The sequence below is a fragment of the Hibiscus syriacus genome, unplaced genomic scaffold, assembly GCF_006381635.1.
Source record: "Hibiscus syriacus cultivar Baekdansim isolate YM2019G1 unplaced genomic scaffold, ASM638163v2 tig00004258_pilon, whole genome shotgun sequence".
Taxonomy (NCBI): Eukaryota; Viridiplantae; Streptophyta; class Magnoliopsida; order Malvales; family Malvaceae; genus Hibiscus; species Hibiscus syriacus.
The window spans coordinates 53,739-64,646 of record NW_024062009.1 but is presented as its reverse complement, the minus strand read 5'-3'; the positions used below and the strand labels follow the sequence as shown (position 1 = coordinate 64,646).

The window sequence follows — 10,908 nt, the reverse complement described above, 5'->3', positions numbered from 1 at the left end:
TAAATTACAAGGTAAAATATTGATCCAAATTGCTTACCACTGATTGTTTGAAGTTCCTCAAAAAGCCAAGGAAAGGTTAGTAATGAAAGTAATAAAATAGAAAAATAAGGCGAACAAACGAAAATAATATAAAAAAACATGTATACCAAAAAGAAAGAAGAATGAAATATGACTAAATATAAAATAAAATATGCAAAGGAAAAAAACGAAAATACAAATAAAGAAAAGAAGAAAAATATAAATGCATAAAAAAACACATAATAAATAAATATAAAACAATGAAAAGAAATAAAGAAAAAAAATATGCGTAATACATATAATAAAAAAACAGTTATAATAGTAACAATGTAATGAAATAATAATGATGAAAATAATAAAAATATATAATATATATATGTAGTATAAAATACATAAAAGATATATAAAAATAAAAGGTAAAAAATGAGTATACATATCGTATATAATAAAAAATATAATATAATAGCATAAATAAATAATAATATAATAAAATAAAGGGGAAATATAAATGGAATAAAATTAATGAAAAACGAGAATATAAATAAGTATAAAAGAATATCATAATAGGTAATGATATATATATATATATATAATATATATATATATCTTAATAATATAATATATCATAAAATATATATATATATATATATATATATATATATATATACTACATAAATAAAAAAAAATGTTAATAGAAATATATTATAAGATAAAATGAGTAAGGTTGGTAAATAATAAAAAATACATATATACTATAAAATTATAAGATGTAGTAGCTAGATAAAGAATGACCAAAAGTTAATTAAAATAATATAGTATTACTAAGTATTAGATGAAATATATAGAAAATACGTATATACATATATAATTACATGATATGAAAGAATAAAAAGGTTAGTATAAGTATTAAATTGCATCAAAAACAAGTTAATGGCTAAATTGAAAGAAATCAGAATTAGAGACCAATTCAAAAGCAAATTCGGTCAAATAATTCTTTAAAAGCAGCGAGGGACCAAAAGGGTAGTTTACCCTTTACTTCGTAAACATGCGCAGATCAGGAGATTGGGTCGGGTATACACGCGGTTTAACTGGTTAATATAAGTGTTTAAGAAAAAAAATTAAACCTTCATTCTCATCTCTCTCGCCGAACCCTCTCTTCTTCTCTCCCTTTTCTCTGGTTTTGTTCTTGAGTTTCAAGAACAGGCCACCGTGGCCTGAGAATGGTGGCCACCGCCTCGCCGCCGCTCATCGGCGATGGTCCCCATGAAACCTGTTTCTTTAAAATCCGTTCTCTCCACAACCCAAAATCCCAGTAGATCTTCGAAATCGCCTTAAAAAAACCAGATCTGGGAAATAGGTTTCGAAAATAAAAGCCTCACTTCGTTCATCGCCAAAACGTTTTTTTGTTATTTGTGTGGTTTTGAAGTCAAATCTCAAGCAACACTCAACATGCAACAGTGAAAGACGAGTGAACAAGGTAAAAGATGCTACCTTTCTTATTTCCTTTTCGAAAGTGTTACAAAAGGCTTCGAAACTGCTTGATATCAATATTTCGTATGACTTTCTTTCCAAGTTCGTAGTGATTTTCTTAAAAGCTTCTAATTACATGGCTTTATAGTGATAACCTAGGCTATTTTTAGAGTTTTAATCCGAGTAAAACTCGGTTTGTTTGTGGTCACAATCCATGACTCTGACTTGGTTGTTTGTCTTGGGTGTTCTATGTGGTCACGATGCCGAGAAAACCGGATGTGGGAGACGTGCTGCGCGAGGGAGCTTCGAGGGTATTGCGCGGGGCGAGAGTCTTGCTAGGGTTTTCTGGGCAACCCTTGGATACCATTTGTGGACCGTTGGATCTCATCTAGATCCAACGGTCACCATTGTTGGCGGCTGGATGAGAGGTTGAGAGATTAGGGTTTACACAAACCCTAATCCATACTGGTTTTGGGCAGCTGGGTCACTTGGGTCATGTGGGATTTGGGCCATTACTGTTGGGCCTGTAACGGAGAAAAAAGAATGTAAATAAACTATATATATATATTATAACTTATAACATAATATAATATTATATATATGTATGTATTATGATGGACGAATTTAAGTGTCTTCAATATTTTTATATATTGATAATGATGCGTGGCAATGTGAAAAGGGGACTATTTTGTTATTGTGGAACTTCATTTTGTTTCTGAAGTTTGTGTAATTTTTTTGGTATATTTTTCTATTTTGTTGATTAATCCTTAGTTATATATTTCATCTTTTAAAAGCAATGTGAAAATTAGAGGAATGGTTATTAAAATTTAAAATTCTAATTTATGTGAGAATCATTTAAGATTTTGCATACGATACAAGGTCCATATCATGGCAAGAGCGGGTTTTTGACCTTCATAAAATCGACCTGAATTTTAAAGGTGAAAATCTATTTGATCTTATCTAACTTGATATCAATCATTGACATTCTAAGGCTATGTTTGGGCCTTCTTCAACCTGTTTTTATTGAATGAAAAAATAACGATGAAAGCTTGATTTAACGGTAGAGGAAGGAGATTGAAAATATAGGACACCATCGAAATATATTTTAGTGTAATGAACACTAGAGTTCAAAGACAATCGATGGTGGTAATTGATGTGATGATCAATGTGATTGTTGATGATGATTTTAGGGGTTATAGAATTTGAGAGTAGAGAGATGAAAAAGTTTGTTAGAGGAGAGAGAAATTGAAGAAAGAAAAAAAAATAAAGAATTAAAACAAAAAATCATCTTTTGTAGTAAAATATTTATAGTGAGGTCGGATTTAATATTTTTATCTTAAATTCGATCTTGACTTGAATTCGATCGTCACTCTTTTAAAACTTAATCCAAATTCAAATTTTAGGGAAAAAATATGTCTATATAAAGTAGTTAGATCAAATCATAATCCCTCGAATTCGAATCTTATATTTATCCATGATCGGTACATAAAATGAAATACAAAATAAAATCATTCTTTATTACATTAGATATTAGAAAGGAGAAAGTGAAGTTATAGAGCATTAGACCATTACTTTTTGAGGTCCGTAAAATCTAATACAAATACATAGTTATAAGTTGAAAAGGACATGGTATAATATGGAGGATAAAATGTGGAAAGGCGTAGTCTAAATGTTGATTGAAAGCGTGATTGAAGGAGGGAATGTATAAGGTACCACAACCTTAATTTATGGTTAAAGAAATACGTTATCGGAAATATTAAACATTTTAGGTAGTATCTAATATTAACATTTTCGGTAGAAAAAAAAAATAATGTTTTAGGTAGGGTTTTACCGGAAATGTTAAAAAATATTAACATTTCCGATAACGTATTTCTTTAAACGTATATTAAGACTGTCGTACAACAGAACTACCGTCGAATGAGGGGCATGTGGAAATACAAAGAATTAGGTATTTTAGGTGAATTATTATGGGTTCGGCATCTTTCCATATCTCTGTTGTAGGCGTTGCAAGTAATCATCCAACTCCCCCATTTACATTTATGGCTTTCCACGCAATAAAGTTAATCACCCCCTGTCCTGTCCCTTTGCAAATCCATTCTCTTCAACAATTTCTTACTTACTCATTGTTTAAACTTCAATCCTTTTATTTTAATAATACTCCGTTTTGGCACTATTATTAACTTCAAATAATATTTCTATTTAAATATAAAAAATGTAATTCTGAATGTAAGATTAACTTAAATTCCATGCATCAAACGCCTTCTTAGCATGATTTTATATTATAGACTTTTATATTTTCATACGAATGTTAATACCTTAGTCAGTGTATTTATATTACAGCTGGGTTTGTAATGATTTCGTATCCCCACCACCTTACTATAGCTCTTCTCTTTTACCTAAACACACGGGGGGAAATTGAAATTACAATTATTTTTTAAAATGGCATTCATTTATTTTAGAAAGACTAAAGCGAGTCTCAAATGAGTCATTTCTAGTTTTATATTTTCGTTAGTGGTTTAAGGTTATTAAATTGTGTGGATTATGGTTAGTAAATCGTATTTTCTACCACAAATTACAAAAGTTACGGCCCCCAACGTAGTGTTAGTTTTTAAATTTTCTTTATATAAGAATTATTTGATATCACAATCTCTTGAAAGTAATAAAGGAAACACTTTCAATGTGAACATGCGATAAAGATGATACAATTAAAGCTTCTAGAAATAATAAAAAAATAAGGTAATTTACGTACTTAGTATCTAAACTATTATTTTTTGCATGTTTTAGTACATAAATTTTTAATTTTTTTTCAAATCCATACCTAACGTTTAATTTTTATTTCATTTTAGTATCCGTTGTTAAAAATTTAACACGTTTAGTGCTTAAACTATCAATTTTGATCTATTTTAGTACCTACACTTTAATTTTTTTAAAAAAATTTAAGGTAAAGTACGCAAATAGTCTCGCTATATAATGTTATTTTGTTGAATATTTCGACTATTAAAAATTACAACTATATAATGTTATTTTGTTGAATATTTCGACTATTAAAAATTACAAAATAATCTCTTAACTATATAACATTATTTTGTTGGATCTCTAACTACTAAAACTGATCACCCGATTATTCATATGTTAGTGCTCGAAATATTTGTTACCGGAACTTTTCATTTTTGATTAAAATATTTGCATTCGATACAAGATGAGAATGACCTTTCGATCATATTCATATTAGACACATCCATATTCAACGAGAACGTACAATATAATTAGGATAATAAAAATATGCACACACAATTTCCCAGCTCTTGAAGAAACCTATGCTCCACGATCATGTCCCATGACAGTCTAGCATGGTATGGTATTCATAAAAAGTTATAAACCATGATTGAGTCGAAAGGTCAAAGATGCAACATGCATTGATCATGGCAAAACCAAACGATCCCTTGCGTTCTTACAAATCTACAAAGTGTGTAAAAGGTTCCACAATATAGACATGATTACACAAGAAAAAAATATACAGTGCAAAACACCAGACAAATAACAAATTTCAAAACCCTGAGCAATTCGCTGTCAGCCATGCTCCTCACAAAGATGCTAAAAACAGAGTAAAAAGAACAAGTGAATTGCCCAAAATTTAGACAAGAATAAATTAAATCGTCGTCCGAAAGCTTACCACTCAATCGCAGAAGGGTTTAACATTAAACCTGTAGAGAAGCTTCTTCTTTTTCGAAGTCGGGTTGTAAACAGTAAGCAATACTTTGCCCAGTTCACTGACCTTGAAGCTTTGAGACACAACTGGTTCATTTTTTGGAGTCATCTTCGTCAGTTTTTGAATAATGACTGCATAGCTATCTTTGGCGTTAGGCACGAATTCGGCTCCATAGCTAACCTCCCAACCGACTGCCCTGATTTCCCAGACAATAACACATTTCTGCAGTGCAAAATTTTTCACATTGATATTAGTGGGATCGGACCTTACATTCATCATTGGCACAAAACATCCATAGCCAAATATGAAATATGTTTAGTTAAATAAGATAAGTAAGTAGCATGAAGAAACAATGAAGTTTGAACCTCAAATATTATTATTTCAACAGTTTGCTTTGTCCCCGGTTTCACCGTCATTCCAGTGGCCGAATCGGCATCGCTGAACTCTGGATTGCAATCACAATAATCCACACTCAAACCACCATATTGAATTGGCACTTCCTCAGGTGGGATGTATCTGTTTTACACATCATTTAATTCATGATATTAACCACTAACAAGAACTATAGGTACTTGGAATAAGCACTTGGATAACTCGAATCACTCACTTAAAAAGGGTTTCAGCAGATTTTGCTGGCAGCGCTATGACGAACTTGCTCTTGGTTCGTTGTGTCATAAATGGACTAATCATTGTATAGAGCCAAGATACCACCAAGGAACATTAATAAATACCTAAACAGAATATGAAACCCAAATCAATGCATCTCCCAAAGAATCTAATGGACAGCAAAAATTGCACATTAAGGATATACATATAGATACAGAACAAACCTGCTTTGCTACAAACTCTGGATAATTATCTTGGAGAACCTGAAGAGCCTGTTTTGTTGCCAATCTAAGCTCCTTTTTCCCAGGTCCAGGCGAATTTTTGAGGTCACTAACCTGGAAAATGGTGTTAACGCCACCAGGACAAAAATCAAGCTTTCTTATACTCTTCTCCAATAGCTGAATTCGCCATAGCAGGAACTTCATTCGCTTTTCCTCATCGGAAAACGCTTTCTGGTATAGTTCTTTATTCTGAAACTCCCCGTAAACATTGTAACAAACAGGGTGACCTTCCTTATCTTTTCCATGCATGAACACAACTTTGTCCATATCATCACCGAGATCTTCATCCAAAAGCTCATCGATTCCGAACTCTTTCCTCCACTGGATGGTGTTTTTGATCAGTACAAACGCATCTTTAGCTTTGAAATCCCTTGCTCTTAAGAACTTCATGAGGATGACATCGCTCCTATCATCTTTTAAAAGAGGAATACCCCAAATAGATACCTCTTTTGGTTCTTGTTTCTTTTCACTTTCTGGGGTTTCTTCACTTTTGGATCCTGAATGGAAAAGGTTAGAATATATTGCTTCTCTAACAAGCTGCTTCAGTTCTTCCAAAGCTTTCCTTTCGAAATAAGACAGATCAGATTCCTTATTGCTTTCCTCTTTGAAAGAACCTAGATTTTGGGGAGCCTTTTTCCCTTCAGCAACGGCAGCCACCTCTTCTTGAGCAGTAGTTGTTGTTGTTGTAGTAGCAATACTCGCTGCAGTAAGCTATGGTGGAGCTTCCTCCTCATCTTTCTCCATCATCGCCGCCAACGATCCCGACTCCGTAACCACCTCCTGCTGCGGCGGAGCAGGTGGTTGCTGCAACTTGGATTCTGATATCACTACAGTTTCCTCTGGCGGAGCTGGTGGCGCTTCTTCCTTCTCCGTTACAGCAGCTGGCTCAGATCCTGACTCCACTGCAAACGTTGGTAGTGCCTCTTCTCCTGACCCTTTATCCGTTGAATCAGGTTCTTGTGGCGGCGGTGTCTGCTCTTCTTTTTCAGCTGTAGTCGTTGAAACAGATTCGGTGACAGAAACAGACACAGCTGCCACATGGGATGGCGGGGAAGGGTCTTCTTTATCTGAAACAGCAGGTGAATCCGTCTCGGTCGCCTTAGGCGGGGTTGACAGCGGCGCAGCTGCCGCAGGGGTGTTTGAGCGGTGTTTTCCCCGAAAAATCACCGATAATCGGTATATTTATCGATCTAACACCGATCAGATTATATTTTTCGATCTAACACCCGTAGTAGTAGAGCGCGTCCCCTGTCCTGCGCTATATGCTGATTTAGAGCCACGTGGGTATAGCGCGCCCTATGTACCGCGCTATACACTGACATGGGTTACACGTGTGTATAGCGCGCGCCCTGATCCGCTCTATACGCCACATATAGTATAGCGCGGATCAGGAGTCGCATCATACGCCACGTAGAGCTATAGCGCGGCCGCGTTATATCGGAATTATATTTAACGCGGTCTCTGGTCCGCGCTATAACTTTTATGAATAATTACATATAGCGTAGTGTAGGTACCGCGTCTTATATGGTTATAAATACCCTCATCCGTCGGTTAAGTTTCTCATATCTCCTCGCATCTCTCCTCTCAACTTATAAATTAATACAACAATTATGTCAACGAGTAATAATTCAGACAATCTTCTCATATTTGATTTAGAAGTTCGTGTGATTTTTCGTTATAAGGTAATTTTGTTATAATTTTTTAATTATACTTATTGTTTATTATCATTATTTGAAAAATATTATACTAATTATTTTCAATTAATTTTTATGTTTGTAAAATTGAAAAGCGGGAGCATACGTCGAAATAGTTTTGCGGTGCAGATAATAATATAATATTATATTATTTAAATTATTTACGTTGTTGTGTAAAAAATTTATTGTGTTATATTTTCGTTCATATATAATTTATTTAATCAGGTTTGTTTCAGTTATTTTTTTCAGATATAATATTGTCGCACTTTTAAACTCAAAGAATGGCGCGACTTTCAGCTATTGTTTATTATGATAGTGAAATTCGAGAAGATGAAACCAGCGTTGTTTTCGTATCAAATGAGCGTGTTAAAATATCATTCAAGAGAAATATAACTATTGAGGAGCTGATAACGAAGATTTCGAGGAAGATTCATGTTAAAAGTAGTAGAAGAATGTCGTCGTTGCAGTACAGATTTCCAACATCATTGTTGTCATTAACTTATACAGCGTTCGAACTTTCGAACAATGATGATGTTCAAATGATAGTTGAAGCTCAAAGTAATTATTCAGACGCCGCTATTGAGATGTATGCATATTTTATTCAAGTGCGTGTTGTTCGGGGTCAATCATTAAGCTCTCACTATGGCCTGGCTGAACAAGTTGATCAAGTTGACGACCCGACTACAGTAATATGTAATGATTTTAATGCCATAATGGGGAGACATTCATCCGCAACTCCTTACGATATGTACCGAGGTCCACGAACAATCCGTGTGGTAACACCGCGTCCAGTTCAAGGGGAAGACATTCATCTGCAAATTTCTTTGACCTTAATATGGAGATGTCATCGACGCAACAATCTGTGCAGTTTCCATTTGACACGATGGCTTCAAGCTCCAGGGGAAGGCATTCGACTGCGAGCTTTTTTGATCTCAATGTCGATATGCCTTATAGTTTAAGGGGAAGACATGCAAGTAGTAGGTTCTTCGACCTAAATGTGGAGCGCATGGAGGAACCATCATCTCCACCAGAAGAACCGCTTCGTGAGCCTGGTGCGGATGGTGCTGAGACTGGACTATTTATTCACCCATAATCACCGCAATTCAACTCCGATGATGATGATGTAGATGAAGTTCCAGGAAATGTGACACAAACTGACCCTCATGCACACTTGTATGAAGTTGATATGGTGCAATGTACGGGCCAGAATTTACAGATATGCCTCATCTCGGTGACTATGGATATTACTCATCAATAAATAATGGTGAGTTATCTTTAGGCATGGAGTTTTCAAGCAAAGAAGAAGCGATGATGGCTATCAAAAATTACAATATCCGTAATTCTGTTCAGTCCAGAGTCAACCGATCGACGACCGAAAAATATGTATGTTATTGTGCCCTACGCGAAAACGGATGCAATTGGATGGTTCGCGTATCGAAAATGAAGAGGAAAAACAACATATGGGAACTAACAGTATACAACGGTCCTCACACATGTTGTGCTGGAGGGGTCAACCAAGATCATCCCAACTTGGACTCTGAAATGATATGCCAAGCCATCATGCCCATGGTAAAAGCAAGCTCTCATATAACTGTTACAGTGTTGATTTCAGCTATACAATCGCAGTATGAGTACACTGTCTCCTATAAAAAAGCTTGGTTGGCAAAACAAAATACCATTGTCAAACTTCATGGCGAATGAGATGCATCTTACAACGAACTTCTAGGTTGGTTTAGGCTGGTGCAGACGTTGAATCCTGGGATAATTGTGGACTTCGAAACCTCCTATGCATACCATAATGATCGAGTTCTTCGCGATCGAAGTCAATTCTACCGGGTTTTTTGGAGTTACCCACAGTGCGTTAATGCTGCCAAATACTGCAAGCATATGGTCCAGATCGACGGGACTTTCTTGTATGAAAAATACAAGCAAGTTTTATTATTAGCAGTTGTCCAAGATGACAATCACAACATTCTTCCAGTTGTTTTTGCTCTTGTCGAAGGAGAAGATACAAATTCTTGGGCTTTTTTCCTCTGAAATTTACATGCACATGTTATCACGAGGGAAAACATCTGTGTCATTTCAAATCGCGGAGCTGTGATCAAAGCAGCAATGGAGTCTTTGAGTCCAATGTGGCAACCACCCTTTGTCCAACATAGGTATTGTCTCTGACACATTGCTGCGAACTATCATGGAAGGTACAAGAAGAATGATGAGCGTTAATTAATTGTGCGCATGGGTAAGTGAAAACAAGTTAGTAAGTTATATATTTTTGGATCATTTTAATTTTGCAAAGAAAGCAAGTTAGTAAGTTATACATTTTTTGATCAGGTTACGAACTACTTCCTCAAACGTTTGAATCAATGCTTCAAGATTTACGGGCGAAGAACGAGGAAGGATACGATTACATCAGCCTCATCGATAAAGAAATGTATTCTAACGCATATGATGGTGGATTTCGATATGGACACATGACGACCAACTTGGCTGAGGCAATCAATTCAACCTTAAAGGGTGCACGTCACTTACCTGTAGCGGCTTTGGTAAAAACTATATATTTTTGTTTGGGGGCGCTTTTTGCGAAGCTCGGGGGACAAGCTCAAACCTGGATGCAAGGCGGTCATGTCTATCACCCTAGATTAGTTGTAGATCTACAGAAAAAAGTTGTTGCATCAAATGGAATGTCTATAACAAGCTTCTCTAGAAGGCATGAAATGTTTCGTGTCACAGAGTTGCCGCGACCTCTTCAAGGGATTGAAGCTGTGTCGTTAAGAGTAAATCTAAGGGACAGAACGTGCGACTGCGAGTTTTTTCAAGCTCTGAAGTATCCATGCTCTCATGTGATAGCAGCTTGCTCGCACACACGTCAATACTATAACCATTTTGTGGATCCCGTATACCTACTATCTGAAGTTTTTAAGGTATACGAATTTGAGTTTCCCCCATAGGTAATGACAAAGACCCTGATGAGGTTCAAGATTGGTTTCCGATTGTACCAAATCCGAGTTTATTGAGGGAGCGTGGTCGTCCAAAATCCAATCGAATTCATTGCGATATGGATATTCGAGAAAGATCTAGACAAGACAGAAGATGTGGACATTGTAGAAACCCATGACACACGAGAAAAACA

General features: G+C 35.4%; 1 pseudogene; it reads right to left on the bottom strand.

Moving 5' to 3' along the window:
- Positions 1-4,996: 4,996 nt before the first annotated feature.
- On the bottom strand, positions 4,997-7,236 carry LOC120192841 (annotated as a pseudogene).
- Positions 7,237-10,908: the final 3,672 nt, after the last annotated feature.